This window comes from Adelges cooleyi, unplaced genomic scaffold (assembly GCF_023614345.1).
Source record: "Adelges cooleyi isolate 19-005CV unplaced genomic scaffold, UGA_ACOO_1.1 ACOO_flye_CR_arks_rails_tigmint_CR_PRNA_55, whole genome shotgun sequence".
In the NCBI taxonomy this organism is placed as follows: Eukaryota; Metazoa; Arthropoda; class Insecta; order Hemiptera; family Adelgidae; genus Adelges; species Adelges cooleyi.
In genome coordinates, this window is record NW_026096241.1 from 430,621 (window position 1) to 442,301 (window position 11,681).

Below are 11,681 nucleotides of genomic sequence, written 5' to 3' on the forward strand. Positions count from 1 at the left end.
TTTTTTGGAGTTAATCGGTTTGGCTTCAGAGCGCCTCAATTATTATTAAAAAAACCATTTTTTTTTTTTAGCAACTTTTAGGGTTAGTTTAAGTGTTACTTTTGTGTGTGTTTTTTTTTTTTTCAATTTTTTTTCACCATCGACTACGATAATATGAAAATTAAGATTTAGGCACGGTAACATTAAGACTCCTATGTACACGATCATAATCATGAGTGTGCATACACACACGAATTGGCGTCAACAAGCTTTTGTACGGTAGGCCCTCGGATATAATGTACCGTGTCAAGCTGTTTTTGGCCGTCGACAGGTGGTCGTTCTACACACATATTGGATAACATCAGCTGTCAATTATTGTGTTCATTGGCCAACACGGCGTTGCCGTCTAGGTCGTTTGGCTGTCAGAAATATAATAATGCTATTTGCCGGCGATGAAAATAACACCGATTGTTCGTCAAATAATAGAAAGCTTGCGGGACAGTAGAAACGAAACCCAAACTTGGCGGTCGGGCTTTTCTGTGTTTGGATAATTTTGAAACTATCGAAGACAATGGACGGCGACAACGAGCCGTTACTTGAATACACAAAACCACACAGCTGCAGAGGCGGCGTAATAGAATAATAATTATTATTGTTGTTATTAATATTATCATAATCGTCCGTGTTATTAAATCTATTTTGTTGATAACAACACAAGAGTAATAATGAGGCGCTCAGATGCCGAACCGATTAACTCCTCTATTTACCAAATTGCGAATAATAGCATGGTTGGATTAAAAAAAAAAAGTGTATAATTTTCAGTGGCCAAGATAAATAACTCTACAGTTGAATTTTTCACCACTAGAGTGCGCTAAAAAATTTGACAATTGTACTTACACACATTGTTTCAAATAACTTTCACTGTCTGTCCTGAAAAAATTGCATTTTATGGAGTTAATCGGTTTGGCTTCTGAGCGCCTCAGATAATATAAGGAGAGGCCATTGCCAACAATACTAGCATATACTTTGATATAAATCAACTATAATATTTTAATGGCGGCAATCCTGCAACTTTTAGCTGGACCATATAAGAATAATTTAATATGTGATATTGTTTACTGATTAGGTACGACCGTATTAAACCGTAACAAATTAAACCATATTAAAATCTGTATACAATAGTAAATTTTTAGTAATATGGTAACACTGTATGGAATAAACACAAGGGAATCCAGTGATGCCAGACGCAGATCTTTCGGTTTTCTGTGATTTATATGGCTACACTGTTCGTTTATTAAACGTCCTATACCGACACACATATATTTATATAATAAACTAGATTGCTACCAAGTGTACATGCCACCAACAGAGATAATTGATGAATTTACCGTTTTCTGCCTTCTTTGTGGGAACTAAAACATTATGTTTATAATTGCTGTTATCACTGTTTATAGCAATTACAAGTTGATCACTGTCCATTTGTCAAGATGTCGCCCGTGTAAAAATTATACAGTTCCACTTCTGTGACAATAACCGAGACTGTAGAAAAAAACAAATTTGGTCACAAAACCAATAGACATTTTTTTAAAAAGATTAATGGTCGCGTAGATTAGTATATAAATTATTGTGCAGATGTTTTACATTATTTTTGTACAAACGCCTTGTCTGCCATGAAATTTAAATAACTACCAACTATAATATTATCACAGATTAGATAAAAAAAGAAATGATCTAACCTATGATATATTATTATTATGACATTTTACGCTTGAATATGTGGTCACACTGATTTTAGTTTTCAGTCTTGTAACGTCATTGTTTTTGTTTACATGCCGAGGAAGCTATCTATTTTCATATAAACCGTGAAACAGCAAATTTGGAACTAATTCTACTGTTTTTAAAAAAATGTTCTGGCACACAGAAATTTTAAAATTAAAACCGTGTTAAACCTATGTGATTTGTTTTTCTAGATGTATTTTAGGAGAAAGGATTGTAGTATTTAAAATTTCAACCCCATAAAGAACCTTTTGGATTGAATTTCTCATCCTTAGACGTATGATATTTAGCACCTATAGTGTTTGTTATCAATTGAATCAACGATAGCTGTGTATAAATATTAGGTATTCATTTTGCTCTATTGCAGCGCATCGGTGAGTTTACAACGCTGTTACTTCACGATTGTGTTACCCCTCCCTTCGCATTATTTCGACATACCTATCCAACTAGACAGCGGTTTTATATGCAGTTTGTATAATAAGAAAACAAAAAAAAACCTACCGATCCGACCTTGAAAAGTCTTGTTGAATATGACTGTTGAAAAACAACAATCTTACAGGCCACGACCGTAAGTCGTGTAAAGATTCCTATGTCGCTTAATATACTAGTGACCGGTAAGAAATTGGAATGAGTCTGCAAATGCATATTCAATGGTAGTTCTTGTCCTTTTTACCCTTGTTATTGTAGCCTTCCATTATTTGGGATCGGTAAATCGCAAGACAATAGTGTGATTGGACGAGAGACGGTTGACTTAAGGCAACGGATTGTGGCAAAAATATGTCACTTAGATGAAGAGTTAAGTTTAGACGGTACACCACATAAGGTGGACCCAAGATGAAGTGGTCGAACATTATAAGTAGATGTTTTTTTATTGTGGTTGTAGCTTTTTGTGTAAATAGAAAAAAAAAATACCTAAATTACAAATATTTTTTAGTCTAAACATGGACAGACTATGGGATTAATTTATTTATTTTTATGCTTGACTTAATAACTGTCATACCTTATTCGAATGGAAAGAAATAGTTTGTAGACTGTACTATAAATAATATATATATTATATCAGTTTGCTTTTGTAATGGGTATCTTGTTGTAAAATCAAATACTAATAGTACAAGATACATGGATATGATCTTACACGTAGCAGCGCCCACTTACTTGTTGGCTAGTCAAATACAAGATGCTAAAACTCACATCTACCAAAATGTTTTTCAATGAGAATTATTTTCCCCTTAACATGTGCAATTATTAAGAGTTAACCTACTTGATTGAAATAAGCGTCATCTACCGTATGAGCAAGTATTATATTGGTTAGGTTGACTTTGTCAGTGTCTACCATGACTATAGAGAGAACTAACAATAAAGCTATTTAATTATTTACTATTTTATCATTATCCAATTTACTTCTACGAAAGGCAACATAATATATTCTATTGACAGATAAGTGACGGCAGCGTGGTGTGACGATGAGATGTTAATTCAATTTGTCTACCTCACATAAATAGGTAAAGTTTACACTATTTTTCATCTACAGCAATAATTATTGTTAACTAAAACGATTAATAGTATGACATTCTGGTAGCCTAACCGAGTTTGAACTTGTTGAAAAAATTGTCAATAAAAAATATTTTTTAGGTATTTTATGCAGGCAGCAGAGGCATATAGCATAGCTTAAAAACACTCTTGCATACATGCCTTGTTCTTGCAATAATATTATGTACACAAGTAGGTACACAACATAATAGGCGAAACATCCAATAAGACGGTGGCCGTGAAACACTTTTATCGTTTGTCTGATTGTAGTCATTGTCCGAAATTGCAAATTTTTTATTTTTTGCAACCCGAAAGTAGTCGTTATCGTTATTATGACATATTACTATTATTATTATTATCTTGTCTAATTATTATATATTATTATCGTTATTGGCGTGCGAGCATTGTAACAATATTATTATTATAACTGTCTTTGTAACCTTCTGGCGACGGATGCGCGATAAACACAACACCGTCATAATATTGTTATTATTTTGTGCGTTTATGGATACGATTATTATTATTACTATTGTCTTATAAATGTCTGGAGAATGTACCATGTACTATGTCGTCGGTTAGGTTGTGGTCGGCGAGATGCAAGCGGAAGATACACGGTCGCAATGATTCATTCGAGGAAACCGAGAATGTAATAATGATTAGACAAAAACAAAAAAATGTCTTAGCCGATAGGTATATAACGCCAGAAATGTTGGTCGAATTTACGTTTTGTCAAGGCGACCGCCGAACTCGTCTCATTATAATAGTTATTAGCCTGTGACAAGGTCTTGGACGAACGACGTCGGTGGTTTAAATATTGCAACGATTTAATTTTTGTTTAGTTTTAATTTGCTGTAAAAAAAAATTCAACCGTTCAGAAACCAACAGCAACAATAATTATTGCAAATTAACGTCCAACGCATCCCAAACGGCCAACGCACAACAGTTTTACATTTCGGATTTAAGCGGAAATTCGAGTCTGTGGGATTTCATTTTTTTTTTATTTATATTTTTCACTTCAATGACAATAACCATAATAATATTAATTTTATGCTAATCGGCACACGCTTGGCCGTTTTGAGTAATAATTTTCATTTCCGCAATTCCAATTTTTGTTTCCATATTTTGCTATAAATGGAAATGTTCTTAGTATAGGTGCTTACGTTGTGACCGTCTTTATTGTCTCAAGTTATACCTTCCGTCGTCGGTTTAAACTCAAATTCGGTCTGTATTTTGTTTTGCCAGAATTTTGCGTTTTTTTCTATCGATATGAGATTTTTGTCTATCGACTTTGATTGCAACGTTCGGATAGTTTACTTTCATTTTAGCAATTTATATGTGTTATATATTATGTTCGGATGAGTCGAGTAAGTATGTCGCCATTCAATTATATAATGTCATCCAGCCAAGTCTGCAAACTACTCGACCGCCACACAGTATGCCCTTTAAACATTTTACCGGATTTTTTATTTAACCGCGCATAAACCGTGTAACCATTACCAACGTTACAGCTGTGTGTGTGTGTTGACTAAAAAACGTTTAAAAAATTATTTTTGATTTAAGAAACAACAACTATCTTACATACAGCAAGTGGTATCATTTTATTCCTTTTATATGAATAGACTTGTAAAATAAAAGGAAACAGAAGCGTTTGAGTGAAGCCAGATTTTGTTGAACCGACTTACTTTTGAAATAATAATTCTTCAAAAGAAGTTACATTTTATAAGTTCGGTTAGTTTGTCGTTTTACATGAAATACAAAACAGTGTGTTGGAATTCGAAATTTGATGGGTTTAACTATTTTGGTTCTAACCAAAGTGGTTTTTATAGTTTTAAATATGTACCGCCGAATCAAGTCTGATTTAAAGTCGCTTAAATGTTATCTTTTTTTTTAAAACCTAAGTAAGGTTAGGTTAGGTTAGGCTAGGCTAGGTTAGGTTTGGTTAGGTTAGGTTAGGTTTGGTTAGGTTAGGTTTCAGTGGTTTGTTGGAAATTTGTCGCCACCAATTTAGTAGTGAAATGTACACAATTTTTGAGAAATGTTTTTTAACAATTTAAAAGCTATCATTTCTTTTAAATTTAACAACACTTCCACTAATATCGGTGACCGTCGATTGTCCAGTTTTGATAGCTGTTTTCAATTAATAAAGTTGTACATAATATGTATTATTATTTAACAATTAAATGTTTCAATTGGACTTTTTTTAAACGTTTTTCGATTACGTAAGTGTGTATATTAAGCAAAACAATAAATAAACTTGTAACAATTTATACCAAATGTCAAGGTTCGTTGAATATTGTTACTTGCGGTTTATTTTAAGAGTATTGTACATAGTTGAGCCTAATGACAAAATATACAAAAAAAAATAATAATAATAATAAATACATTCCACAGTAGAATAATAATTATTCAAAAATAACCCGCTAGAATATTGTCCATTGTTTAGCTGTTATTTGCATGTGTCATAATAATTGCAAATGTAAATATTGTCGTTGCCGCCTTATGTTGTTGTTATGGGTGTTAAATGGAGAAAATAATTTCATATTATATACACAACAGCTGTTAATAATATAAAAACTAGCAACGATATTGTATTTCATACGATATTCAATACACAGATAAAACGACGAACGTGTGCCAATAGTTGAAAAAAATAAAAAATGTATATGCGCCTTCATTGTTTAAATTATTAATTGTTCGGCAGACGACGAGGATCGTTTAAGGATCTTCAAGACGTGATCGATGATCGACCATGTTTATAATATGGCTATACTATCACATCTTGCTCGTCATTTATCCAACACAAAACCACTCTTGTTGTAGTAGCTATACATAAATGACGAGAGGCTGTATATTATATTTTATGTTGCTAGTATTATAGGTTTTTTTTTTGTAGTTAGTTATTTGTCTATTTACTATTAATATTATGCTGATACACCTTTTTTTTTTCGCGGTACTTATAACAACTTTATTTATGTATACTTCATAAAACAACTATAATTAAGCTAGTCAGGAGCTTATAAATACAACAGTCAACAGCTCTTGTGCCGTCGGCTACAGTATATGGGTTTGCACCCCCCTAACTTGCCAGAGTCCACAAAAACATTGAAACCGAAGAGCAAGTTGAGTACTAATGGTACCTCTTTTGGGACTTGAGTATTGGGCATATATGGTTATACTGATGTACAAACACTGACATGAAGACATATTAGTTGTTGGGTATGTAATACATCAACTATTGTTTATTCTTATATGGGTAGCATATTTTTTTTTACACAATATACTATAACTCAGCAGATAAAATACAAAATACTTTTCGTACAAATACATTATTATTAAACCGTTGGGAAAACAGACTGGTGCTATTTGTTTTCATTACTCAACCGTTGAAAAAACAAGCGTTTCGACCAATTCATTCGGCGTGGATCTATTATCCACACAGACATTTTCAATAAAACCTTAAGTATTATATTATTATACCAAAGAAGAAGGCAAGAACGGCAAACTTCTGTTTCACGGCTGGTCGGCCGTTGACATCTATTCAGCTGTTAATCGACTCTTAGTCAAGATTAATTGGCTGGACCAAGTCTTATTAGATAAAATATAATATTATCGACTTGTTAGGTTAATTGTTAATAGTATTTATGTTCAACATCCAATTATTGTACTCAATTCGTGTTTTATTCCTTAGCGTTAATAGTTTTTTTTCCCATTTAACTATTACTATGTTTACACCGTTTTAACAACGCAGTTTATTTGCCAGTAAAATGTACAAATCAATTAAATTATTCTAGTTAGGTTAGGTTGAGTTCAGTTAGGTTAGGTTTGTTATATTGTTATAATAAACCAATTTGGTCTAATCTGTTTATTTTTTTACTCTCAAAGTTAGTAGTCATCCGAATTTCAAATGTGAATTAATTAATCCTATAATATACTAATAGTAAACTGAAATACCGCAAACAGACTTAACCAGCGATTACACGGTTTTAACTCTTCAAGTTCACTAGTTCAGATTAGCCATAAAACTAGTATAATATAATAAACTGATAAATATTAATGCCTATTCCGGTAAAATAATACCCGCATTATATTTAAATCATTATGCTTTTTTTGTAATTATAAAAACTCTCCCATCAAAAGTGACAAGTGTAAAAATGATTTATTCTTAAGGCCAGATTAGAAGAGTGTAATACCACCGATATTACACTTCATAATAGTCGTTCACTAATCACTACAATATATATATATATATATATATTAGTAGGTACTGTTGTGGTTAAAAGGTAGTATATTGGTTAACATTTATTATATTGACTGTACGTATTATATTGTTTGACGGTGGTACCCGCCTAAGACGTCACAATTGAGTTAATGTTTAAAATATTTCAAATTTGTTTTCTCAGACTTGGTATGACTCGCTGATGGTCTTTTCAAATAATCGTGCACCGCAATTGAGCTCTGGTTAGGTTTCCTTATTTGTTTGCTGTACACATTTTTTGCTCAAACCGTACCTATTCCTCTAGGACAATACACCTACAGCAGTCTGTCCCGCGGGAGAACGGACCTGCGCGCAAACCAAATGCGCTTTACTCCCGTTTACTTACGCAGCGGGTCCGTTCTCTCGTGGGACAGAGTATAGTGTGCATGTAATATCGGTGTGGTCGGTTTTGTTGTCATAACAGCACAATACTTTTATCATCGACATTCTTTGGCCTGATGTCCTTAGACATAAGCGCCGCCGTTGCCGTGCAAATCGCTTAATCGTCACGTGTCTCGCTTGTGGCACGTCCTATGAACAAAAAATATTCTGCTCACTGTGAAAAATCTATCTATCTTGACGCCAGGCGTTTGTACCTGTAAACAACAGCTTGCGCGGCCTGCCGGATAACCTGTGTCTGTCACTTGTGAAGATTAGCACAAGATTGGCATGGCAAAATAATTTTAACATTGCTTGGGTGAGCGTCAGTTAGTTCAAACATAAGCAGAGCACTAATTTTACGTTGATTTATTGTATATTTTTTTATATTATCGCTTGATTTTTTTTTAATACATTAAACTGATTCGTTGAAAATTGAATTTACCGACAATAAAACTTATTATTAATTAAGGTCGGGTCAGGTATTTAGAAATTACACGACCGTTTATGTAATAGACATTCTTAAAACTTAATATTCTTTAATTTAAATAAATACTTTTAGCTGCAAGATGTTAATGTACTATAAAATCATAAAAGAAAGTTTTAAATATTGTTGATATATATATATACACATTATTTAAATGCAACGAGTAATTATTGCAATTTTGATGGACAAAACTAATAGTTTCAAGGATCAAGTGCATACCATTTTGAAAAGTATATTAAAAAATAAGTTTCCAGTACGCCTATACCAATATCGTTTTAAATGTTTGAAAATAATCATTCAAGACACAATGTTAAATACTTTATTTTTTGTCCAGTGACTTCAGACAAGTATACCTATCATATCACACCATGTTCCTACACAAACCAAATTTAAGTACCAAAAATAGATAATATGTTATTAATTGTGTTATTTAGAAGAAAAATACACGAATAAGGTCAAGAGGGTGTAATTTTTTAAAATTACTGCAGCGAATAATACAAATTATTAGCTACAAGTGTTTGAACCTAGTTTGTAATATATTTTCATTTGCAGAGCTATGATATTGTGATTGCAGAATACACCTATTATTATCGATGTAACGTTATCTAATAACTTAACAAATACCAATCGATATGTCTTTTTATGTCATAATTATATATATATATATATATCTTATGCTTAGGACCGTACGATAATTATGTAGCAATAAAAATATGTAGCGCCTTGATCTTTTTCCAATACTCAAAAAGTGTGGCATTAGTCATCACAATAATAATAATAATTATTATAACATTATGTTGTCTGTCTTTCCGGTCCGAAATACTGGCCGAGACCGGTTTTAAATTATCATAAAAAAAAATAAAATCCTTTTTGAAAATGTCGCAACTTCTACACACATATATATTCATAATAATAATATATGCAAGTGGACTGTACGCATAGGAGGATTACCTATTTTATCGTTTCCATAATATCATAATGGGAAATAGTAATGTTAGGAAACGGTCGCCAGACGGACAGACGTAATAATTTATGCAAGTTTAATGTTATTTTTGATAAATTACATTCCTATGTGTGTTGTCATATCCCTCCTAATCGACCCGTTCCTGGGTCTGGACACAATGATCACCCTGTATATGTATAGGTACAGCGAAATGGACGTGCAACAAAATTGGGAATGTTGTCAATCTCGGCGGCGTTGGATAATAATAATAATGATAATATGTAATAATAATAATATGTAATATGTGTTTGAATGAGGACTGAGCGAAACGTTTAACTCTCCACGACAATCTTGACCTATACCCGCTAGGAATGAAATCGCATTGCACGATTTAGGCAAAAGCGTCGGTTGTCGACTACCGCCTTAAAGATAAGTATTGTAATTACATTGTAGAACCCGTTCAAGGGCGCGGGGTGATAGATCTTGGCAACAAGAGGAGGAGACAAAATTTTATAACCAAGTGATCTTGATGTGAAATAATTAATTGTGAAACGATTTATCGTCATTTATTGTTAGTTTTATAGCGGTTAAAAAGTGTCAAGTTAAACGATATTTTGCCAGTCGGTTTTATAAGACAAAAAAAACAAGTTTTTGTCTTTTAACAAAATAACCGTCTAATTGTATAACTATTTTCTCAAAACAGAAGAGTTATGTTCACAGTGACTATGTTTTGTTGTAGAATTTGTTTTAGGTCTCCTCTTTTAAACAAAAATATAATATTAATGTCCACACTGATTTTTGGCTGATTTCGTTCGCACCCTTGAAAACATCTTGTTGCCTATGTCCAACTTAATTGTATGGTTTTTAACTTAAATAATAATTTTTGGCCAATAATAATAAGTCATAGGAAATTCAATTTTTAATTGAAAAATCTAAAGATGTTCAAACGTGCAAATAATATGCACAGACTTATAAGTTATATTACTCTTTTTGTATTTATTTTTTAAACAAACCTAACCGGCAAAATATTTGCCCACCGAGGCAACACCAAAATATGTTTTAACGCGTTGATGCAACGTTTTTTAATTATTTTGTTTTTATGTGTGTGTTTGTTATTCATCGACAACAAAGTACAACATACTAATATCTACATAATAATCTATTATGCTTTGTACGTCGGTGATTAGCATCTATTCGCGTACGGTCTAAAGCAAACGTTGTTGTTTTAGCTGCCATTAGCTGCCATAGCCGAGAAGAGGTATATTTGGTTTTCTTTTTGCATTTGTCGCACATCTTCTCTCGCTGGGCACCGCACACAATGGATCAGCAAGGTTGGGTTTAATAAAAAATTAGTAATAATAATAAATAAAAAACGCAGCCGAGTTATATAAGTCGCCGTCCAAGCCTATCGTGTTACAACACAAGCACACATGTGTACATTTACAAACACACACACAGACAACAACCCAGTAGCACACTTTAGTGATATTATGCTTCCTAGTTTTTGACCCCATTCCGCAAAATCTGGTTTTTTTTTTCAATCTTTTCTTCTTCTTCGTCGCTCTGGGCCACGCCTTGTGTTTGCATTGACCAGACGTGTCTTATAGGTATTCTCATTTTTCGGGACTCCCGTACCCAACAGCCCCTAGCGACACTGAACATAATGTAATATTTTCTCTGCCACTTTCGATTATTATTATTTATCATTATAATAATTATCATGGCCCAGCTGCTTAATCTCTTTTATTTTTTGCTAAAAAATACACACACACACACACGCAACACACCGTGTGATTCATACCGTGTCAGACATACATATTATTATGTCGATAACAAAAATAAAATACAAGTACTTACAAACAAAAAATAATCGTTTCCAAAAAAAAAATAATTAGGTACCACATACACATCCACCGTTGATCACAACCTCCGTCTGTCTGTGTACATCAACTTGAGCTCAAAATAAAAAAGGCCCACGTCTTACATCGATGGTTTAACTAAAAAAAAGTGCAAGTACCTTTTCCCACCAAAATGTGTTTAATCTTATTGGAAGGAATTGTCTCAAAAAAACGTGGGAAGTAATATTATATCCATAGTGCTGTAAACAAATGTAAAGGAAAGACTTTGAAAATCATACTTTGTTATTGATTTGTCCATCGACTTTTACAGTATAATAATTATAATTAGTATCTTAGACATCTACTATGTACTCATTATTTCATAATTGGACCGCCAGCGAAACTGGCTGAAATGAACAAATATAAATTAATTATATTAAAAACAAATTATTTAATTGAACAGTTAATAGCTGTGACTAGTATCAGTGAAGTATA